Source organism: Oreochromis niloticus, linkage group LG23 (genome assembly GCF_001858045.2).
Source record: "Oreochromis niloticus isolate F11D_XX linkage group LG23, O_niloticus_UMD_NMBU, whole genome shotgun sequence".
NCBI classification, from domain to species: domain Eukaryota; kingdom Metazoa; phylum Chordata; class Actinopteri; order Cichliformes; family Cichlidae; genus Oreochromis; species Oreochromis niloticus.
The window spans coordinates 5,243,309-5,267,991 of NC_031986.2; the positions used below are offsets into that span (position 1 = coordinate 5,243,309).

At 38.8% G+C, this 24,683-nt stretch overlaps 1 long non-coding RNA gene across 2 annotated transcripts; it reads right to left on the bottom strand.

Annotated features, from left to right (window-relative positions):
- Window positions 1–759: 759 nt before the first annotated feature.
- LOC109196884 (uncharacterized) lies at window positions 760–16,132 on the bottom strand. Of its 2 annotated transcripts, none has more exons than XR_002058220.2 (3): window positions 16,085–16,132; window positions 1,450–1,590; window positions 760–1,031 (listed from the first exon to the last, which is right to left on the bottom strand). It is a non-coding gene; the product is annotated as an uncharacterized LOC109196884 (long non-coding RNA). The 2 variants fall into 2 exon arrangements; XR_002058219.2 differs by having other exon boundaries at window positions 1,450–1,614; window positions 16,085–16,128.
- Window positions 16,133–24,683: the final 8,551 nt, after the last annotated feature.

Sequence of the window (24,683 nt, forward strand, 5' to 3'; positions counted from 1 at the left end):
TTCCAAACAAAGCATTGGAATTCAGCCCTCTAGAGCCTGGAGGAGAAATGAAGCGCTGTTAGGGCACAGAGTAGACCTTGGTTTGGCATTGTGCTCTACATTATGCAAAAACTGGAGAACATTTCTTAATGCAGCGTAATCCGTAGCTCATGAAGAAGCTGCTTCTTATAATCGTTCTATATAATGGATGCATTTATGAATTTTCTGTCACCCTAAAGCCTTTCAGCTGACGTGACCTCATCATGACCTGCCCTTCGAGACACACAGGATATGCGTTTACGAGAAAATAGCCCTGGAATAATGGGCAGTGAGCAATCTGCCATCTGTGCACTCACAATTCCACCAAGGTAAAAGGAAAAGGGCTCGCTTAGAGCAGCTGGGGAGTCACTGTGCAGCACACTGCCTCCCCTAGGAGAAATCCCCCTCAGAGCATCCCAACTCACCTCAGCTGAGTTGCTCTCAGCTTCCCTTAAAATATTACAGCACCATGATGTGCCAGTGGTTTGGTTTTCAAAGTGGCTTGCAGGCATCAGTAAGTTGGGCTGTGCCAGATACTGATAGCGATCTGGTTGATAGTTTTGTGTTTGGGAGGGTTTTTAACAATTTTGGTGTATTTTAATTGTCATATTTCAAAACTTTGTGTTTGGCTGAATGTCGGTTGAAGAGAAAAAGGAATTCTGTATGGCAGCATAGGATTGCTAGTCTGTAGCATGACTTTGGAAGCAATAAGAGGAAGCGAGTGAGGCCAGGATTAAATGATGAAGAAAAGCAATTGTAAATGGACTGCCACTTATATAACACTTTTATACTCAATTTGAGCAAGTGCTTTCTACTAAAAGTCTCATTCACCCAAAAACACACATATTCACATGGTGCTGTTTTAATATAAGCACTTTTATTGAACACACACACGCAGTGATAGATCGGTGGTAATTTGGGGTTTAGCCAAAAGATAAGTTGAAGAGCTGGGGATCGATCCACTGACCTTCCATTTGCTAGGCAACCTGTTCTACCACCTGAGCCAAAGCTGCCTAAAAAGGCAAATGTATAAAGTAGATGGGAAAGACAGAAGTGGTAAAAGCAAAACAAAGGTTAATTAGGAAGAGCTTTACATACAGTCTCACATACAGCTCAGTATAAGTACTGAGCTGCATGTGAGACTGGATACTAAGGAGCGAGTAAAGGAATTGTATTGATTGGCTGGGCAGAGAGATCGAGCAGCAAAGGATGTGGAGTGGGTTAGAGTGATTAAAGACAAAGATGGAAAAGTACTAATGAGTGAAGAGTTTGGTGAGAAATGGAAAGAGTACTTTGATGAGCTGATGAATGTAGAAAATGAGAGACGAAGGAGGAGGGATGGTTCATATATCAGGAAGTGCAGAGGATTAGAAAGGAGTGAGGGCAGCTGTGAGGATGAAGAGTGGAAAGTAGTGAGTCCAGATGACATACCTGTGGAGGCGTGGAGGTGTCTAGGAGAGAGGGCAGTGGGCTTTTTAACACAGTCTTGGAGAGTGAGAGGATTGCTGAGGGATGGAGAAGTGTGCTGGTGCTGATCTTCAAGAACAAGAAGGATGTGCAGAGCTGTAGCATCTACAGAGGGATCAAACTGATGAGCTATACAGAAAAGATATGGGAATGAGTTGTTAAAGCTAAGTTAACCCTTTAAAGCAACGTGTGCCATATTTGATAACATGACTTTTTGAGACTTTTACATCATCAGTGTAATTTTACCCATCGAACCAGACTAAATGTTTGGTCTTTGGTTCGGGGAAATGCTTTTCAGGCAGCAAAATAAAACTTTTGTGCAATTCTGACAAAATTCTGAATTTCACTCAGGATTCTAAACTGTGAGTTCAAAATTTTTTTTTCCATTCATTCATGCTGGAGGGTATTGACAATTAAACTGTTATTCACTTTGAAATGGGTGAAAAATTCAATTAAAAATTAAAATCCATTTTCTGACTATGCCTGTCTCTGCCTATCAAACAGAAATGAGGTTCCGTGAAGCCAGAACACAACAGGATATTACAAATAGATACATCATATAGCTGAGACTTCATTCGTCTAAGATGAAGGTCACATCACCAAAGGAGAGCTAGTAGATTGAAGGTAACCGATTAGTCAATTAGTGCAAACTTCAGTACATACAAACTGCACATGGACGGTTGTCACGACAGATTTGCTGCTGTTTTAATCAATTCAGCTATCAATGCATTTTGAACAGCCGATCTCCAGAAAGACAAGACCAAGCTCAGATCTTCTGTGTCAACAATAATGGCACAGATGTAAATTCTAAAAAAAACTGACAATAAATCAAACAAAAGCACAAATCTGTCCACTTGGTTGTTGTTTTGCTCACTTTGCTTTCACCAACATTTCCTCACAGTTAGGGTAATATTGCCACCTCTTGCTTTTATTTTATTTATATAGAAAGGAGTATTAACCAGGAACATGAAAATCAGATCTTCAAAACCGGTTAAGAAAAATTGCACTACTTGTTGCTGTACATTAGGTTAGAACTCTACCAATCCACCATAAAAGAGCTTCTATAGCACTGTTATATTCCCCAGGAGTGGCTGAACAACAAAGAACAGTCTAAGAGCATGGTATGTAATACTGTGCAGTGTATAATGTAAACAACTGAACTCATCGATAACAATGAGAACAATGAGCGACAGCAGTGTGCATACGAGGGCTGCAAGGACAAGGCTGCTGCTCTCCAAAAGCAACACTGACCACAGTTTCCTAAAGAAACCAGAAGACAGTTTGAATGATGTCTTATGGATGAATGAGACCAATATAGAGCTTTTTTGAAGAGAAAAGAAAATATGCATTCCCCATACAAGGATGGCTTACCATCATTTATGGAACAATTTATCCTAAATTAACACAGTGATTTCTAAAAGAAAATATCAGGAAATATGTCTATGAATAGAACCAAAGAAAGAATTGGCTCATGCAGCACAACCCATATTGCTGTCTTGCTGTCTTTGATTTTTCAGGCAGAACTCAAAAGAGAATTCGATTAGCAAAGCCGAATTCAATCATCTGACATGACTGCACACTCTTGTGGTCACAGTCTAGTGGGAACATTACTGGAAACCATGATCAGCAACTATGTAATTGCAGGAATAAATAAAAGGAAGCCCAAGTTGTGGCCTAACATGAGCTTCTGAAAAGTTGTGGAAATCACTATGGCAGGAAAAATAACAAAGAAACGAGTGATATGAAAAACAAAGCTGGCAAAACAGTTAGTTTAACATCAAATATTTTACAGCATAAATATCAGAAGGAAAAATAAAATGAAGGACAGAAAAGACAAACTAAAATTACCAAAGCAGAATACAGTGAATTAATAGGTGAGCAAAGAAATGGATGTTCTACTGCCATTTAAAGCAAGCAGGAATAACACAGAATCAGGCCGAAAAACTAAAAAACAAAGTGACTGGTATGTGACCACATGGCAACTACTGATTGCAAGAGAAAAATCTATGTTGCAAGCAGAGATGGGCAGTAACGTGTTACTTGTAACGTAATCTGATTACTTTTTTCAAGTAATGAGTAATGTAAGGGATTACTATTGCAAAAACGGTAATTAGATTACCGTTACGTTCACATAGGAACGCTGCGTTACTGCATTACTAAAACTGTGATTTTTTACGAGAATGTCTCATGACAGTGATGTAAGCGAGTGCGACGTTCGTGACAAGAGCTGTCTGCAGATCAACAATGGATAATATATCGAGTGCGGGAGAGAGTATGAGCGTGCAGCGTTTAAAGCGTGGAAGTACTGACCTTACTTTGAGTTTGATTCCATAAAAAGTGACAAAAACATTAGCGTCCGTTGTGCGTGGGAAGAAAATGACTTTATTTATTTTCTGCTGTGTTTTACTTGCATCTATTTGAAAGAGTGAGTGTAAACACAAAAAAATATTTTATTTTATGTGCTGGAATGTGCAGAAAATAGGTTTAAATGTTAAACAAATTTCTTCCAGTCAGAGAATGTTGCATATAATTAAATTTTTGCTTGATGCATAAAGTTAAAAAATTTAAAGTTTTAAAAAGAGAAGTTTCCATTTGATTACATTTTGTATGATGGATTATGCAGAAAAAGTAGAATTGGGCTGAAAGATCTATCGCTTTATCACCTATTCAGGTTGTAAATTGTGTTTTTAAAAAGTAACTAAGTAATTAATTACTTTTGAAAATAAGTAATCAGTAAAGTAACGGGATTACTTTTGGGGGAAGTAATCAGTAATTAGTTACTGATTACTTTTTTCAAGTAATTGACCAACACTGGTTGCAAGTGGTTCCAGCAAAGTAAAAGTTGCACCTATGGTGGACTGCAGCAATTTGCCAGCAACCTCAGCAACCACAATTAGGTTTTAGTTGCAACACCATTTTTTGTGAGCAAATTCACCAAAAGATGGCAGTTAGTAACAATCATTTGCAACAGGAATAAATATTTTTCCCAACTGGGAACCTATTGCCAACTAGTCTTTAGGTCTGTCTGACTGAGATGTAGATCTCGATAATGACACAATATTCCCTCCGTTTGAAATGTAGAATTATCAGCTGACACCTCTCATGAGAGTGCCATAGTACGATTGGACAAAAATGTTTAAATCTGTATTTTTAGGGGGTTTTTTTATGTTGCACAAAGCTCCTCCTAAGTTGGTTCTATAACATGGCTGTGACAATGTAACACTGCTCTAAAGAAATAGGAAATCGGAGATAATGAGAAAAAATGTGCATCCACGTAAAATGTGTCCCTGGCCTGCATGTAGACATTTATTTTCATGCAACACTAACCTTGATGCAGTTCATCTATGAAAAGCACATAAGCTATTACTCTTTGTTCTATCTGCCAAGTTTTAAACATTTGATAAATATGCGTCAAACCAAAGTCGATTTTGGTTGCCACCGAGACTGAACATTCAGATCTGTTTTGAAATAACTTTACTCTGCAAAACAAATCAATGGCAGAAGAGCAGAATGAGCTCCAGACTTCCCATTGTGTTTACGTTTGCATCACTCCATTAATGATGGATTTGTCACTGTGTGTTTTAAAGGCAGCCAAATTCGCCAAGCTTTTCATGCATGTCCACAAGTAAAAAAGTTAACCCCTGCTGCAGAGCGACTCAGATGTGTAAAACAAGCCTAAATATTGATATGTGGCATTAATATTGATATGTTTCAGGAGAAACTGTCCTTGTCGATGACAGCATCTCGGCAGCATGAATTATTTTCTGTCACCCACAGCAGATAGATGGAATTTAAATAGGAGGCATGCATCAGGACGTGAGGCGGGGCACCGCAAGCATTTGACAGAGATAAGTGTGACAGCTGGGCTGAATTTGAATTGCGTGAGCGATAAATTAACTCTTAATGCCCTGGGATGGAAGCTGATCTCATGGAACTGATAGAAGCACAGAGCTCAGGCTCACCTTCTCCTGAAAGCAGCAGTCTCATATTTATGACCAGCTGTAAGCTTCAGAGGAATAGGAGAGCATTTGCATGAGTGTGCAGTCTCATAAATAGCTGATGGGCTAGAAATATGAAGATCATTTGATTCAGAGAGCAGACAGAGGAACAAGGTGTCCAAGACTTCTTGAGAATTTGATATAAGTATTTGTTATAATTTAGTAAACTTGAAGCAGATATGACACTCACTTTTACATGATCTACACAGTATGCAGAGGATTTATGAATCTGTCTATGTGATGTGTACAAGGTCATTATTACTTTGCTTCACGCATGAACAGCAGCTGAGTCGTTGATCCAGGATTTTGAGCTTATTTTTTATTCATGAGTCCTTGTGCTACAGTTGGAAGATGTTTAAGTTCAAGTTTTTACAGTTAGTAATTAGATTAGTCCTTTTTATGTTACTGGGTTTATTTGTAATTCGTGGTTTCTGCTCTCTTGTCTTTTAGTTCCCTTTGTCTTCATCTATGTGTTCCTCACTCCCCCTATGTGGTGTGTCCCTCCCTCTCTCGCCCTCTCTATCTCCTCAGCCTGCTTTCATCCATCTCTGTTTCTTCCCCGACCTTAGTGTGAAACCTGTGTGTCTTAGTATGCATCTCAGTGTGTTCCCTGTTTTATTTTGACAGTCTCATTCCTGTGTTCGGCGCGTTCAATTTTCCTTCCCCCTGTGTCGTCACGTCTGATTCCTTCCTGCTGTGTTCCACATGTCTTTCCACTTCCCTCATCACCCTTCTGTGTATATATTGTGTCTGCTTTCACTTTGTCCCTCATCAGGCCGTCTGTTTATCTCATGTCAAGTTTCATATTATCACATTCAGGTTTTTTTCCATGTTCAAGGTTTTATGTTCTTTGCCTCTAGTGTTTAGTGTTTTAGTTCCCCAGTTTAGTGTTAGTCAGTTTTGTCTTAGTTTTCTTCTGCCTTTTGTTTTGTTACCTTTTACCAGCCTTAAGTAAAAGGCTCACTCTTGGTTAAGATATAGTTTTGCTTCCATGTAAGTTGCCATCTTGTCCCACATTATTGTTCCACCTACTATCTAAGTACACCTTAGAAGTCACTTTTAATTTGAAGATCACTAATAGCTCCTTCAAACTCTATATGATGATTTAACATTGATACATGTATGTTTTCATAATCTCTTTCTCATTATGTCTTTTTCCTCCTTCATTTTCACCTCATCTTCATCTTCTTCCTCTTTGCCTCAAAGTCTCATCTTCTGAACTTAGGTCATGGCTGCAGCACAGGAAAAAGTGCGTAAACATGCTTATTTATTGTTAGTACTGTTGCAATTACTTATTCTCAGTAGATTAGACATAAACAGGCAGACACCAATAGCTGGATATAAGCTAACATTATGCCAGGTGGTGTTAGCCTAAAAATCACACTTTCCTCTTATAAACAGGTTGATTACATTTTCACATCATGAAATGTGAGAGTTTATTCATCAAGTCCTCATATTGGACTCCTTTTCCAAATATTTATAGAGTTCGCCTGAGCAACAACCATGGACAACTCAGTCCAGGTCTTTGGTTAACTGACAAGCTAGAGTGAAAGATTGCTGTCACTCCTACTCTTTGGCCTGTGTGTTGAGGATTTTAAAAGTTAATATGACTCGGGGCATGTTGAGTCATTTACATTAATATATTCATCCTACTCTAACCATGTTTCACTAATAAAAAGAGAGAATGAGACCTAATGTTTAATAGTCCACACCTAATTGATTTACCCTGCACTCTGTCCATTCCTGTAAAACACTACAGACTAGCTGAAAAAAAAAAAAAGAATCAAGGGTGTTGAAATGGCTCAGTAAAAGTCCAGACCCAATTAAAATGCTGTGACAGGACCTTTAAGTGCTGTGCACAAAGAAATGCTGGCATATCTCATAGAACCAAAACAATGAGAAACAGATAAAGTTACAGAAAATGATTAATTCAGATTATGGCTGCTGAAGCTGACAAGTGACTGAATTATGGGGTTTACTGAAGAAGTTCCCCTGGAGTGTTTGAGAGCCTGCTGGTGAATCACTTGCATAGTCAGTCTCAGTGTATTCTTTCATGTTGTCCTTTTAAATCGTGAATGCTAACTGACCGTTGTATGGTTGAGTACACTGAGACTTGGGAGTTCCATTATTGAAATTGTGATCCACCATCTTTGCAACATTTCAAAAGGAAACATATATATTAGTCACATAACTTATTTTAAAAACCAAAAGCAGTAATTGCACCCCTTTCATATTTATTCCAAACTCTAGAGAAACAGTTTGGCCACTTAAAATTCTTCTTCCGGCTAATGTGATAGGAGGATACTAAATCCTTGTTGTCTTAATTAGAGCTTAGTGAAATGACGCTGCCAAGGCCTGAAGGTGTTTTCCAATATACTTTGGGGAAAATGGTTAATTAGTTATTGTATGTGCTCAAAGAACTGAATCAGCCTCTCTTTAAACAGTTTCCACTTGGAATTTCAAACCTCATCACATGAGGGTGCTCTTTTATTAAGACCGTAAATTCTTAGTATGTTTGTCAATACTTTTATGGGGTTTTTTTATTTGTTACTGTATGTCAAAGTCATACAATGTAGTTGTGAAAATAAATTAAGTTATTGTTTAATTTGCAAAATCTAAAGCCAAAATACAGAAGTGTGTGTGGGAAAACTAAGTGCACACCACATCACTGTTAAACATGACTTGAAGTTATCGTGTTTAACAACGATAACTTCAAGTCATGTTTTCTGTATGAGTTATCAGTCTGTGGCACTATTATAGAGGAACGTTGGCTGACTTTCTTTACAGCTTTGTGTCAGGTCATTAAGGCTTGTTGACATTTTGTTTTTCACAGCTCTCTTAAGGTCTCACCACAGCACTTAAACCGGTTTGATGTTGGAACTTTGAATAAGCAGCTACCTTGATTCTTTTCTTTTTGAGTTGCTGTGTTGTAGATTTGCTGGTGTTGTTGGTATCGTTATCCTGTTGCAAAACCTAATTTGCTTGTACTTCCACTCATGGGAAGGACTGGATGTCCTAGTTGCAGTCAGAGTGATTGTTCTTGTGGATATTTTCCACATGAAGGCCAGTTGTTCTTCTGTCTTTATTCATGCTAGGGTAAGCTTATCAGGTTTGGTCACTTTTCTCACAGGGTCTATGTAACTATTATACGGTTCTTGCAGAATAGATTTTTTCTGTCAATAACCACTGTGGTAATAACCCAAATCTCTTCTGTTATGTGATTAATCTCCATTAAAACCAGTTCCCACCTTGCACATCAGTGAACAAACCACTGGCAACAAACCAAGAGAGATGATAATGAAAACACCACACAGAAAACTGTATCAAATCATGACAGATGACTGAAAAAGACCAGAGGTTCACAACAATAAAAGAAGCTATGCTTTCTCTTTATAACTACATGTCAGCTTTTTGTATCTTTTTCTATTTATTTATTTTTGTCTTCACATTGTGGCCCAGTTTCTCTGTTTCCCACAGCCTCTTCCATCTCTCTCTGTCTCTGAAAATCTAAGCCAGGCTTAAGCCTCCATCTACTCTATTTGCATTTCACATTTTCCTCCTCTCTGATTCCATGCTTACTCCAAGGCCTGGGAAATCCTCAGCAGATGCCTGAGAGAGTGTTTGGCTGGCTCCACGCTGTTGACAGACAACATGGCTTCGAATGTGAAAACAAGGCTATTTCAAGCAGGCTTTGCAGTGATGGAATGTATGAATTTATAGACAGAGTGTAGAGGGTAGAAGAAACTCAGATGTTCTCTCTGCACTTGTTTGACATTTTTCTCCAAACTTGTCAACACAAAATGCTTTGTAAGAACAGCATGGAGAAAAATGCAAACATTTTGTGCCTGTCACTCTGAGGGCTTTCATCCTGAGATACTGCACATGGATGTGCATCACAAATATGTTTCCATTTATCAGAATTTCACAGCTGGCATCTTACATTAAATAGCTGGCAAGTATGGAAGGCTGAAAACAACCACAAGTCCACTGAATATTCATGATACTGCTAATTTAATTATTGAGAGAAAATAGGACTCTGTTAGCTGAAAATAGTGGGCACAATGGGTATTTCTGCACCTCACAAATTACGTCTGTTACAAGTGTTTGGTGCTTGTTCAGGGTTGAGGAAGCCTTGTGTTTTTACTGAGCTGCAAAGAAAGTAAAGGTGTGAAAGAATCAAAGCTCTAAACTTAGCTTTTGTCTTTTTATTAACCATAATTACAAGGTTTCCCTGACCATAATCATTAACCTTAGGAGCCTAATCTTGTTCCTTTTTTTCCTCTCTTTTGTATCCTTTTTTAGTAGATCCTTTGTTTCCAGTACATTTGTCATTATACAGCGACATTGCTCCCCAAAGTAACCTGCTCAGTGTGTGTAATTTTACATGAATTACATTTTTACATTTTCACATCTGCCTTTTTTGCGAAGTTCACCCTAATGTGTGTTATATCTTTAAAGAAAGCATTGTCAACTGAAAGAATGAACTGCTTAGTTAGAAATATACTGCAAGATAATATATATAATAAGGTCAAGTTATTCATGTTCAGTTATTTACAAATCAGCACCTGTTATCCATTACCTCTTCCTAATGTCTGTGTAATCAAAGTAAACATCTGTCATCCTACCCTCATTTGATTTAAAGCGTTAAAGAATGCTCAAAAAGAACAAAGAAAACAAAATGAATATACAAAAAATTCAACACTATTCCCTTAAACATAAATAATGCCCAGAGTGTAACCTGTCTTAGCAGAGATTCGAACTCTGCTTCTTGTAATGTAAAGTAAAGATCCTGCCATATCTCAGAGAAACCCCCAACAATTTGACACTCTGTCACAGTGGAAGGAAAATACTCCCTTTTAACATATTTATACTTTCTATTGTTAGTATGGAAACACGCACTAAGAATACCTGGTTGGTGCTGTCATACTGTTAAAATGTTGAGCGTGGAAAACTGCACTTCTCAACTTAAGTGGTGGGCATCTTGGCTAAGTAATGATAGGTTACTAGGCAGTAAGTGGAAGGTAGCAGCATTGGTAGAAGCATTAAGGCATGTATTTTCATCTTCCATAGGGAAGAATTTCGTAGTGTATGGTGAGAGGCTCAACAGGTGTTTGATAGAGTGTACATGGCTGAAACTGGCATTCTTCCTAAGTGCTGTGGTCACTTTAAGACTGTGCTCTAAATTTACATTCCATATAGTTTATTCAAGATTCAAGATTCTAAGATCCAAAGTGTTTATTGTCATGTGTCACACGAGAAAAAGGCATTTCTCTGTGCAATGAAATTCTTTCTTTGCTGTCCACCTACAGATGCCGATTAATATATACAATAGAAATAGAACATATAAATACAAATAGTACAAATAAATAAATGAAGACAAAAAGGGATACAAAATATGGAGATTTGAAACAGGGATGTGTGCAAAAGAGCTATAGCTTAATATGCTGGCTTAATATTTAGGATGATCTGATGTGCATGCAGCAGTTTGACACATCAGTCTATATCAGCTATTTGAAATTAGATTTAGATTGAGAGCAATAAAATTGCTTGGTTAGGTTTAGGAAAAGAACAGTCCCTTAAGTAGTGCTTCCTTGACGAAGCTGATTGGCAACAAGTAAGTGTGATTACTCCAGGTGTGGCTGGCTCCAAGGCGGGAAGACTCTCCAGGCCTGGTGTGGCAGCAAAGCGCGAACACCTCAGCACACACACACACACACCCCAACGTGTACACAGGGAAACGGGGGACCAGGAGCAGACAATACCAAACAACCAACAATAGACAGTCCTGAGAATCTGATATAACTTAGAATATTCATTAAACCCAAGAGAACACATGAGCCCATGACAAATATGTGAATGAGCACATTAACCGTTTAGCATTGAGCTGTGCTTTGTTCCAAACAGAGCAGGGCACAGTGCTGGCATCACTCTTGTGACTTGTGTGAAAGCCCAGCATATCAAGCGTTAAGTTAGGGTCACGAGTTAGAGTTAACCAGCAACCATTTTAACTGGCTATTAAAAAAAAAGAAAAAAAAAAAGACCAGTAGTGTCATTTTTCTGTTGAGTTTGGACTTTTTCAGTCATGCTGCTGTATTTGAAGCTTTTAGTAATTAGATAATGTTGGAGCCCATTTTGATACTAGGTCCAAAATGTCAGCACTAGTGATTTAATTTCCACTTGATGTGATTTAGTTTTTCCATTAATCCATTTTCTTCTTTTCTCAGCCCGATGCTGTGTCACTCTCACTCTGCCTGACCTCCTGTAATCATCTCATCTCCATTGTCAATTTCTCTCTACTATCCCTGGACCGATAAGCTTGCTCTGCTTGCAGTTCTTCCCATTTATCACACAAATTTCAATAAATGAAAACAGCTATACGGGGGAAAAACCCTGAATAGATGAGAAATCATGTGCAGTGTGCAGGGTCAAGGCTAGCTTTAGGGAAAATTCAATCAAACCTCAAGTGTCTGGGAGATTAATAGCTGTCATTATTCATTCTCAACTCAAGGTGCTACGTGCATGCGGTTCATGTGAGTGCATGAAATGTGATAGAAATAGATTATATTTCCTCTGCAGAGCCTGAGCTGCTGATAATAATTTTTAAAAGATAATAAAAGCCCAAAATCTGTTCTGTAAACTGCTTTAAATGAACCTGGGGAGAAAAAAAATCTTTTTAAATAACCCAGCAGGCTTGGGTCAGGCACAAGTTGAGCTTCTTCCTCACTGCTTTCTCTTCCAGTTTACCTAACACAGGCTTTTCTCCTCCGTGTCCTAACTGACAACGAAATTAAGTGGCGGTGGGCTAGTGTCAGCAGCGAATTATGGAGGATGTGACAGCTCTGTGTTGATGGCAGATAATCGCAGGGCATAATAATCTCTGCCAAGAGAATTGCTCCCGGCTTCTTTATGGTCATAGTAACTGAATCCTTGTCTGGCGCTGTAGGTAAGTCAGATAACACAGGCACCGTTTTGTAGCTCGTGGGCACACGCTCTTGCAAACGCATAAACTCACTAACATCCCTCTTGCTTTCGTAAAACACAGGAAGCCCACATGTGACTTATGCCACTGTCAGCTCAGCAGCACCACCAGAAGCAATATCAACTCCAACACCCACACTCCACATGCACACCCACACACACACAGAATGAGTGTACATTTACCCAGTCATGACAAATCAGCCTTTCCACTGGCTGCCCCACCTTAGGGGGTTGTAACAACAGTGTCAGCTCAGATGAGGAAAGAGGCATCTCTCCCACACAGAACCACTGATTCTTGTGAGCGCTTTTACTTTCATGTTATTGGTCTGCTTTATTTCATTACACTCTAGAGTTTTGTCGGGGAGACTGTAGCCGAATGAAGTTTCCCCAGAAATGACTTTAATCTGGCTTGTTTTCATCTCACAGTTGATCTGTTTTCTTTTGACTCAATGGGCAAGGAAGCTGTGTCGAGCGAGCAGTTTGATGCAGTTTAATCACACAATTTGTGACGTTAAATTTGAATATTTTGACATGTTTTTCACCTCCACCCCCGTGCATGTTCATCGTGAATTACATTCACTTTACAGCATTTTCCTCCTTTTGTTGGGATTCAGCTGGCTGACTAAACACAGGAAAAGACCAGTGTCTGTCAGTGATAATTACTTATGCAAATAAGCTCAGCACAGTAATTACAACTTACCAACACACATAAACACACACTGTGTGGCCACAGTGGCATTCATCCTTGAAAACAAAACCATCATAATTATTTAAACTGTCATTTACACAATGAAAAGACCGTTTAAGACCACAGATCAATTTTTCACATAAGTCATGAATAAATGAAAAGTAGCTATGGTCCAGCTGGTTCACCTGCAGCAAGCAGAAAGGCATTTTAGCATGTGGAGGTTTGAGGTGGAGTTTGTTGCTCCACCACAGTCTCATGAAATACCACCTTGCTGTTGCAATGCATGGGGAGAAAGCCAAAACTCTCATTTCACTTGTCACTGGGAAATACAGACTGCAGACTGGGTGCAGTGAGTTTTACAGAAAGGCAAGCAGAGAGAATTACAGCCCCCACCATCAGCATTAATTGGATTGATGATATTGTGGCATATGTTTAAAGTCAAGATCATTTTAAATAGTTTATATTCTGTTTAATGGCCAGCATCATTTTCCTATGAACTCATAGCGGGTCATCTGATTGTTTCTCTCTATTACTGAAGGGTAGTTACTTTACAATATAAAACACCTGGAGGCTTAATATTATTTCAGAATTTTATTTATTGGTACTATTTGATCATTCGAGTTCTTCCCCAATGATCTAATGATCTAAAATATAACTAAATATCCATAGTAAGAGAGTTTTTAAAGGGATTGCACTCTGATTATAAGGAAACATTAATTTACATATTTGGTGAGTCTCAAATATGTTTAAAGTGAATATATCAGTAATATGTTCACTCACAACATTTTTTCTCACCAAATTCTACAATATTTATTTGCTGACTGCAGAGTTATTGAACTTCTTTATGGTTGCGGTCAGGCACTGCAAACACGTTACCTCAGGATAGGAAAAAAAACCCAACTTATTTCCCAAACCTAAATCTAGGCAGGGCTTCCAGTGCTTAAACTCATGTGTAAAAAGTTCTTTATTTGTAAACAATCATACATTTTATGGAGACAGTGTTAGAATAATTTCTATATTTTTTATTTTATAATAATTTAAGCAGTCAGAGTCGCTTCTTTCTGGACCTTTTCTCTAACTTGATCTTAGTTTGAGCTTGAAGGTTTCTTTCTCTTGCTTTTGTCAAAGTTAACTGCAAAAAACATGCAGAGAAGAACTTCTTGCAGCATAATTAGTGATGTTGCTATTCTCCTCTTTTTTAAAGGTAGGAAGAGTTGATTTTCTGTAGCTCCTGCTCCAAGTTCAGGACCTTCAAATAATTTGTTTCCCCATAAAGGTCCTCACTGTTGCAGTGCTTGGCTTTAAAATTCTAAATTTCACAATGGAATCTCTGTTGGTGTCCCTGCACCTGTTTGTTTAGCAGGCTTCTACTCTCAGTGTCTTTGAGCTTTCAGGAACTGCTCGGTCTGTTCCTGCTGTTTCCTGGACTGCAGTCTGAGTAGGAAGCCTCAGTGGTTTAGGTTGAAGAATCTACAAGCAGCTCTGCAGTTGGGTGGATGCTCTGTTCATGCAGATTCTGATTGGTCCAGTTTTTAATTGAATGTAACAATGATTAGCAGTGTTCTATTCTATTCAATCGTCACTCAGTTCAGATTTGAGAATGTCCTCTTTTTTTAAAGTTCTCCATTTGTTCTGCAGTGTTTTAACACATAAAACTGATCCAACTGAGTCTAATAGTCTAAAGTTCTGTTATTTGCAATTGCCAGTCTGGCAAGAGACAGGTGCTGTCTGTGCTGGGAGTCATAGAGTTAGTATCTGAGAACAGCGATCTCCTCCCTCACATGTCATAATGCCATAATTAACCAAGAATTGGACTCAAGAGGCAGGAATCAGAAGCTGACTGCAGTTTCACAGATTTTATTGCATGGGTAAAAGGTGTAATTTATGAGTAGGTAAGTAATACTGGCGAGACGAAAGAAGCGGTTAGCAATGGCCAAGGTGAGGTTAAGGTGATCTTGCAGATTTGGTAATTAAATTCTGAAACCTTACTTGTTTCTTAAGCAGGTCATTCGGAAGGGCAGCTGGTAGTCAGATGGGTTTCAAGAAAGGTGGAGAGTGGGAAGCCAGGTAAGCATTTATACTTACAGGTAGACTTGTAGTCAAGACCGCCTAATCCGAGACCAAGACAAGACCAAGACCAAGACCAAGTAGACGAGACCAAGACCGAGACAAAAAAGTCTTTAAACTGCAGCCAGATGCTGCTACGTTTACGGGTGTCAGGCATATTTTTGCTTTCGCACAGCCCTCCTCACCGTTGTCTACAGTCTCACTCACTTACTGAGAGGACAGACGCATGCTCCACTTGACTGTCACGTCTCTCACCCTCTCTGTTTTTCACATAATGATATTATCCTATATCCTCGCATGTGATTGGCCACTACATGGAGGGATTGGAGCATAGCTGAGCCACTGTGTGAGAGCTGAGCAGCGAAAGGAAATTAAGTGAGGGCAGAAATGACTGAAAGATTATAAGGCTCTGTTTTGAGTTTTGTTCAAAAAAGAATGACTTCATATAGGAAAAAAAATAAATATCACATATGCAGGACACCTTAAACTGTACCAAGACACAGGGACTAAACCCCAATTCAACCAGACCCAGAACTGATCCGGAATTAAAACAGGACTACAACAGTTCAAAATCAGGACTACTTAGGACTTAACCAAAACAGAACCAGAATCAAAACTAGATGATAGTAACATTAAAAATCATCATAGACCTGCACTACACTTATTTTTTAATTCTACCAAAGTACACTATTTAAATTCAGAAAAGTTTATATAATTGTTTAGCCTTGTTGTGCAAACAAGCCTGCATAACTTAATAAATATAGAATTTGAAAAGTAACAAATGGTATCTAAAAAGTTACACTATGTACTAGATACATGTTCTGATGAGTTTTGGCAAACAACCATTTGACTAACATGTGTGTCTCACCTGCTCTTGTTCCATCTCTGTTTTGTCCTCTTTCTTCATCTCCCTCTCTGTTCCTCTCTCTCCCTCTCTGTTCCTCTCTCTCCCTCTCTGTTCCTCTCTCTCCCTCTTTGTGCTGACAATCAAGCCAAACACCAACATCATCAAATATACAGTTGAAACCAGATATTTACAAACTCTTCAGATAAAAACACAAACATTGTAACATCAAATCAGACTAAATTTTTATTTTTTTAGATTGATAAATATAAAAAACATATTTGTTAACTTTTGTATTTTGTATTCAAAATTGAGCCACACTTATGGAGCTCCACAATTCTTTTCCTGGTGTTTCGGTTGACATTTCTTGATTTTCCCATGTCAAAGAAACAGGCTCTGTGTTTTGCCTTATATACATCCACAGGTGTGCCACCAATTTACTCACATGGACTCTACTAACCTATCAGAAGCTTCTTAAGCTCAGAATGGAATCGTCTGGAGTTTTCTTATATTTTAACACTAAACTTAGTGTATATGTACTCCTAAATTTGATGAAAGTGATTAAAATAGACAGCTCCCTCTTTTTATTCTGACATTTAACTAATTCAAAAGATATTTCAACATTTATTTATCTAAAACAAAACAAGTTTACTCTGAATTGATGTTTAACAGTAAAAAAAAAAAAAAAGTTTCTATGTTTTCTCCCTAAAGTGTATGCAAATATCTGGTTTCAGCTGTGAATATACTGCTGTGTATTGAAATTCCTCTTGTTTTGCATAGAAATACTGAACAACATACAAAGCATAATATATAAAATAACATCTACCTGAGTTTTTTCTTTGAAAGAAGCTCCTTATGTCCATTGTTGTTTACATCAGTACACAATTGAAACTGATTCAGAGAGTTTGTTTAGCCGTGGAGGGTAAGAACTGAAAATATGAAATGTAAGCTAAGACTAAAAAAAATCAGCATTGTCGTTCGGCTTTTTATTTATCCATTTGTTGATTCACTCGAAGAGCAAGTAACGCAACCAAGTGATCAGTTTATATCACTCTTTTGTGATACACCGTCATATTTACATTATTTGTACAGTACGAATGATTTGCTCTGGTACCTGGTCAAACTCTCCTCTGTCTGCAGCAAACTCGCAGGGAGCAGCTTCTCCCCCCTCGCTCACATGTGTGCTGCGGTCAGTCACCTAGTGCCTGAGCTCGGATCATACCAAAATTAGGGGGAATTTACGACGGTGCGCTCTGTGCTTCGTGTGTTTTTGTTTTATACAGTTGTCAGTCAGGCATCTAACTAATAAATTACACTCCAAAAGACCCCATGCTTCTGAAAAAATGACCCTGGCTTAAGCCCTGTATGCCCCCCCCCCGCTCTGCTGATGGTTGACTCCAAATCTCCCGAACACTACGTCGATTTGAGAACACAAGACCGAGACCCAGTGTTGCCAACTTAGCGACTTTGTCGCCATATTTAGCGAGTTTTCAGACCCCCTTAGCGACTTTTTTTCTAAAAAGCGACTAGCGACAAATCTGGCGACTTTTTCTGGTGTTATTGGAGACTTATTTATGACGACTTTTTTGACGTGAAGCACGTATCACTCCTACTCTCAACAAGCACCGGGTGCTGCCATGGGCACCTCGCCTGTGCCAAAGCGCTCACAGGCGAAGGATAGTCCTCCCCCAGCTGCTATCAGGGCAGGAGATGTTCACACCTATGTGTCCAAACTGCAAATGAATCGCACATGAGCGAAGCCGCTGCTCCCGCACTGACTGTAACAGTTCTTCTTTTACTGTTATGCTGTTTTGTGGATCACAAGGTTTAAAACTACTTATAAACACACACACACACACAAATAAAGTAACTCCACCAGAGTGCCTATTTCGGGTCACTTTTGCCGGTCCAAGCTCGGATAAAGGAGCAGGGTTGGAATTGTGACATTAAAAAAACATAATTGCTAAAAGAAATTTAATTTGTAGTTCTAAATAAATTCTAAATGCATTTATGGTATTTTTTACTCACTTTATGTCTCTTCCACGATGTTATTTCTCTCTCCAACAACGTAAGTTACAATTACATTAGCATGACCAATTATGCAAATTAGGCGATGACGTCATTTGGTGACTTTAGCGATTTTTAGGACAGCCAATAGCGATTTTCCTCACTGAGGAGTTGGCAACACTGCCAAGACCGAGACCAAAGTCAGTCGAGACCAAGACGAGCCCAAGACCACGTAAAAGTGGTCTCGAGACATCCAACTCTACTTACAGGTGGAACAACCAGCAGGAAAACTCAGTTAAATAGAACTGAATATGTTAACTGACCTATTGAAAGGCGTTCTGGTTTCAGACAGGTCAGACTATGGAGGTGACGATAATCTGGGAGAGAGCAGTAAACTGACAAACCAATCAAATGCGAAACAAAGGAGAACAAGCAAGGAGAGCTGGCACACAACTCCACCTTTGAGTAGAGAAAGAGTGAGTGAGCTTGTGCATTCACCCACTCTCTCTTTTCAAGGAGGAGCAACCCTGAGGCCTGCCAGGACCATGACAGCATGAAGGTCTGCCTCACCTGATCTGAAATTCAGATTGACCTGATGATGCCAAGTCCCTGTGTTGAGTTTCTTCTTCTGGAGTTTAAGTTTAGGTTTTCTTGCATCAGGTATGACCACTAACTTTGTAGATTCATAATGCTTGACTGAGTGTTTGAACTGAATGCCACCACTTCTTATAATGAATTGCTTTCCTTATGTGTCATAGCAGTACAGAAGTGCTTGGCAGAGATTTTACTTCTGTTTCAGATAAAAAAAAAAAAAAAAAAAAATTTTTAAAAGAATAAATATCATAAAAACTAAAAAAATGTCAAATAAAGTCCAAACAAGCCTAAGGAACATAAGGATGGATGAACTGTTTGTCTCATCTTACCTGTAGCTGCAAACTTACTGGGCAATATTTCCTCAGTATTTGTTCTGAAACAGCTTGATTTGGCTTCTTGAAGCCTGGCAAAATAAAGTTACCCTTGATTAAAATCTTGAGGCTTTACTTTCAGGGTAAGATGGAAGCAGGTGCTACAAAAGTAATCCAACGAACCTGTTATGTGGAAATTCTGAGTAAGCAAAAATGCTTCTCCATGGAGAAGGGATTTCTGCTGAGTTAATGTTTTGTTATCAAAGTCTGTGAAACAGATGTCTCAATTTAGTCATACTTGCAAATCAGTCCTGCACTCAACGGCATGTCACAACTGCATGCTGCAGCAAGGCTGATCTCGCAGGTTGTTCAGCCCAGTGTCACTGCAAGGTCAATTATTTCCTCGTTTACTGAAAAGCTATTTGCTAATCTCACTATTGGGCCTCTTTTGAGACCGTATCTGATTGAGAATTTGCTCTCAGACAGCATACTCTTTAGACCAAGGATCATTAATGTTATCTTGGGTTATTTCAAAGGGAGTGAACAGGATCTCCTGGGAAGGTGAGCTGAAAGGAGAAATCAAGCCGGTTGGAGGTGCAGTTAATCACATGAGGTTATGGGACGTTGGTTGCTATGGAGCACCAGCCAAATCAACAATGGCAGTCCACACTCTGTTTTTATTCATGGGGATATTTTCCAAGCACTGGGGTCAGCACAACCAAAATCCCCAAGGCCTCATAACCTGGTCCTTCTGGTTTGATGATAAAGTCTCATAACTGACTATCAGTTTGCTTTCTAATGGGTCAGAAGATCAGAAGCAAGACTTGATACAAGAAGAACATGTGCTCTATTGTTGAGCAAAAGTGTACAGAACATGACTCTACTTCAGGATGAAATCAAATGTGTGCTGAATATTTACATCCTGCTGGACTTTCTTCCAGACAGCTGAAAATGATTTAAGCAGGCAAAGCATGGCAAGATTTTCTTCTTTGCACTAAAGTGAGTACAAATAGCAGGAAAGCCATTATAGAAAACAATCTCCTTGGTTCTAATAACATTTTCTCTGTTATTTAGTGTGACACGGGTCTATGCTTAATGCAAGCTGAGCCACAACTTGCCAGCAGAAACTTAAATTAGCACTTGAATGCCTCGGTAATAGATTCACCTCAGCTCAGCTGCTGTGCTTGGAACTTAATAATTCTCACTGGTAATGATTTGTGGCTTGCTTTGATAATTGTGATTTTTATCAGAAAGAATGCGACTGCCAAGATAAGGAAGAAATTGAATTGAGTTTTAATAGAAGCGTAGCGTATTCATTCATGAGTACAATATGCACACTTATGGATGCTCTCACTCACAAATCACAGATGAACACGTGCTTTTCTTTGATGTTGGCATGCTGCTGGTCTATGCTGGTGACAGTTCCCCACAGAATGCTGACTTTTAGTGTCACTTAAAAGAAATATATATATATACAGTGGTCCCTTGCTATAACGCGGTTCACCTTTTGCGGCCTCACTGCTTCGCAGATTTTTGTTTTTTTGCAATTTTGCATGCTTTTCTTCTTCTTCTTCTTCTTCTTTTTTTTTTTTTACAGCGCATTGTGTTCTGTGTTCTGATCAGCTGTAGACCATTGTCAATCAATGCGTTCAGCTTGTCAAATTTACATAAATCTTCAATCACTAGCAGTGGTGTATGTTTGTAAGTTTTCTCCCCAACAAACACAGCAATGTCAATGAAACATTTTGCACTGTCGAGGGCAACCGCCTTTGGTTTCATTCTATAATACTGGACTTGTTTTTCTACGAAGGTTTGAACTTTGAGGGTGTTTAAACAAGAGAGGAAAATGTGAAAGTGTTCATGCCTGTCTGAGAAAAGTGTATAAAGTGTGTAGTGAGGGGTTTTACAGCCTTAAAACATCTATAATAATTGTAAAAAATAAAGCGGATTTCACCTATCGCGGGTTATTTTTAGTTCAATGTCTCATTGTACTGTGAAATGAAAGCATAGAAGAAACAACCAATCAAAACAAAAATAAATCAGGAATCCTTTTATAAACCAAAATGGAAACCAAATATTCTTAAGAAAGTTCTTCACTTTTTGCTTGCTTTACTTTCACTCTTCTACCTTTTTTCCCCACGGTAGTTCTGGCATAGTTTTTCATCTGTTTTGGTTCAGGGTGCCTCTCACTTTGTACGAGTCACCAAACCCTGGATCCCGCAAAACAGCCCCAGGCCATCACTCTTCCTCCTCCATGTTTGACAGTTGATATCACACACTGTGGAATAATCCTTTCGCCTACTCGACAGTGTGCAAAAATCCTGTATGATGAAATGAAGATTCCAAATTTCAGTAGTCTGGCTGTGTTTCAAGGCCCACGCAAGCCTCTTTTTCCTATTGTGGCGTCTCACTAATGGCCTCCTTGCTGCAACTCAAAGTCTTCTCTTTACATTTCAAACTAAAACTTGTTTGCAACAACCACTATAAAAGCTGTGCTTAAAGCTGTGGTCTTTTAGGTGCTATGATACTCTGTCTCTCTTCCATTGTTAATTGCCTTTTTCTTGCCATTTTTATAACAACACAGTACTTTTTGCAATACAGTACTGTTCAAATAATGCTCACAAGGGTATGGTACCACATTGTGTTCCAACACTGCTTTATGCAGACAGAGGGGGTTGTAAATAATACAGAAAAGTTGTGACACCTGTAGGAATTGATAGTATCACCTTTCAAGGCTTGATCAACCTCCATTGCTGCAGAACATCTTTAAGTTGTTAACCATGTCCTGTTCCATGGAAAATGTACATTTACATGTACATTTCAAGCTTTTCATTGGACATGAACTGCTTCAATTTCTACCTGTTGTCATCCAAGCAGGCCCATGCATCTGACAAGACTGCCTTCTGGACAACTTGTAGATGAAGCATTTCTGGCCTAGAAAACTTGACCCACAACATGCTAGAGAGGTTATGCCTCTCAGGTGGCTGGGGAATGTTTCAGTGTCCTCCTAGAAGAGCTGGAGGAGGGGACTGAGTAGAGGGAGGTCTGTGCATCTCTGCATAGAACACTGCATCTGGAAACTAGAACTGGATAAGCATTGGAAAAAGAATGAATGGAGAATGGCTGTACTTTAGATAGCAGGTGATAAGTTTTTATTCCTTATCACCAGAAACAAAAGGTTGTTTATCACGCGATAAACTTATTTGCTGCATGTTTTTTTTCTGTATCTTTATTGTTATACATATATAAAATTAGGCTCTTATAGTTGTGTGATTCATTCAGAAGCATAGATATTAACATTTCACTTTAAGTGAGATGTTGGCATGCTGTTTGTTTCAGTGCTCAATTAAAAAAACACGAAATAATATATTAACAATCACAAATGTCTTTCAGCAATATTTTTTACTTGTTTTGCCTCTATTATAATTTAGATTGATATTTTACTCTCTTCCTTTGTCATTTTTCAGGTCTCTATGAAAGATGCACAGACTGTTAATCTTGCTAGATACAAATAACTGTATGCATATTTGTAAGAATTAGGATAAAGAGAAACTTAAATGTTTATAAATATTCTAGTTTTTGTTTTTTACTTAAAAAAATGAAATTAAAAGGAAGATCTGTGTGTGCTAGCATGCACTGATGACATCATATTATCGGTAGTAACGGAATTATTGTAAAAATGTAAAGAAATAAATATTAGGTATTGAGAGCTTGAAAGTGAAGGCAACAGGACTACTTTAGGTTTGTGAAGACTTTCCACCTTATTTAAGAGGCTTCTTCTGTTCTAAAAAATGGTGGATAGTCCCAGATGTTTAACCCACAGTGGGCGTTGTCTCCCTGGAAGTGGTTCTGAGGGTCACTGACCCAATGTTGATCGTATGAGTCATCAAATGAGCTAAGCTGTGGGTTGAGGGCGAGACCTTGGCCATCATGCGAACTATTGAGGTCACCTGAGGCAAAGTGTGAGCGGAGACTGAGAAAGGATCTCACCTTTGTTCAATGATGATTGTTTACGTAGATGGCCTCCTTTACTCATCTTTCTAACCATATGTCTTCTGGGTCCAAAATGTGAACACAGTTATCCTCGAAAGACTATCCTTTCACTTTTAAGTGCAGATGTACAGCTGAGTCTTGTCCTGTTAAGGTGGCTTTGTTGTGCCATCCATTTGCAACTGGGATTTCTTGTCTGTGTAGGCGTGTCATCAGTATCGTGGCATAGATGTAGTGTAATCATCCAAGGTACATCTATCTCGCTCATGCCTGTTTCCTTGCTAGATAGCAAAGTTCATTTCATTGGAGATTATTTCTGTATACTACTTGAGGTGGTCTTGTCATGGCACTGGAACTTGCATGGTCGATATTTTATAGTGAAGTCTCTCCTCACTGATGTCCAACAGGACATAGACGGGAAGATGCGAAAGGAAGCGGAAAGGAAATGGTCTTTGGACGAAGTGAGACGTTCTCATTGTTAGTCTCTTTATAGTTCTGCAAAGGATACACCTGTACATCCTCGACTATTGTGCATCCAGCAAGCCTTGTCTGTCCTATGTCTTTTGTCCTCTTAATGCATTTTAGGAATTAAGACATCACTCAATATAACATACTGAGATTGATTTCCAGGTCACAGGCAGGATTAGAGAGGACAGAGGAGACAAAGAGGCATAAATTAGAGAAATAAGAAACACGTGTGTGCTGTTGCTCTCTCCCCTTCAGTCAGGTCCCACCCTTTGTCTCCTGTGGAGACAGTGTGCTGCTGACTCTGCTCAGCAGTCACAAAGTGTAAAGAAGATGGTAAGAAGATTTGGTCAGTGGGTCAGTTATCTGGTGCTGAAAGTTTCTGGTGAGTGGTTGTATTCTCCTGTTTAGCTTTAGAAAGTCATTTTGCTGCCATGATTTTGTTCTTGTAGGAAAAGCTGTTTCTCCCTAATTTAACCGCTTCCTTTCCTTTATTATTTTTCTAGCTCTATGACATCCCCCTGTGACCCTGAATTGAATAACAAAATAGATAACGTTAATTCCCTGGATCATTTTATGGTAAAGCAAGTTGATCAGATTTTAGAAAACCAGCGGCTAATGCTTAAATTTGGAGTGGCTGTGGCCCAGGAGGTAGTGCAGGTTCTATTAATCAGAAGGTTGGTAGTTCAGTCGCTGGCTGCTCCAGTCTGCATGGCAAAGTATCCTTGGGCAAGATACTGAACTTCAAGGCTTGTAGTATAAAGTAGAGTAGAAAGGCACTATAAGAACCAGTCCATTTCCATTTCACAGCTATATTTGTTTGGACATTAGGACCATTAGACAGCAACCCTCCGCAGTAAATTAACATGTATAACAAGTACATAGATGTAGATGTAGCAAAGGTGACCAAACACTAGAATTCGTCAGTGCCATCTAATTCAATATAAATAAATAATCAAATCAAATAAAAGTTTAAGAGCTCTGTTTTGTGCTTTTTACAAAATTAATAATAATAAATTAATAAGCTCTTCTTTTTATGATTGCACATATAATAGATAGTATGAGTAAAGTTCTACCTTTCACTGGGTTTCGCACTTACATAAACTATCATTTCTGTTTTCTGTTGCACTTGTACATTAAACTACAGGAGACGCATGCTAATGCTACTGATTTCCAGAACGGGGCTTTCAATGTTCATAATTTATTGTGCATAAAAAAATGGATGTTGTAAATGTGAATCTCCTGCTGTTTTGCTG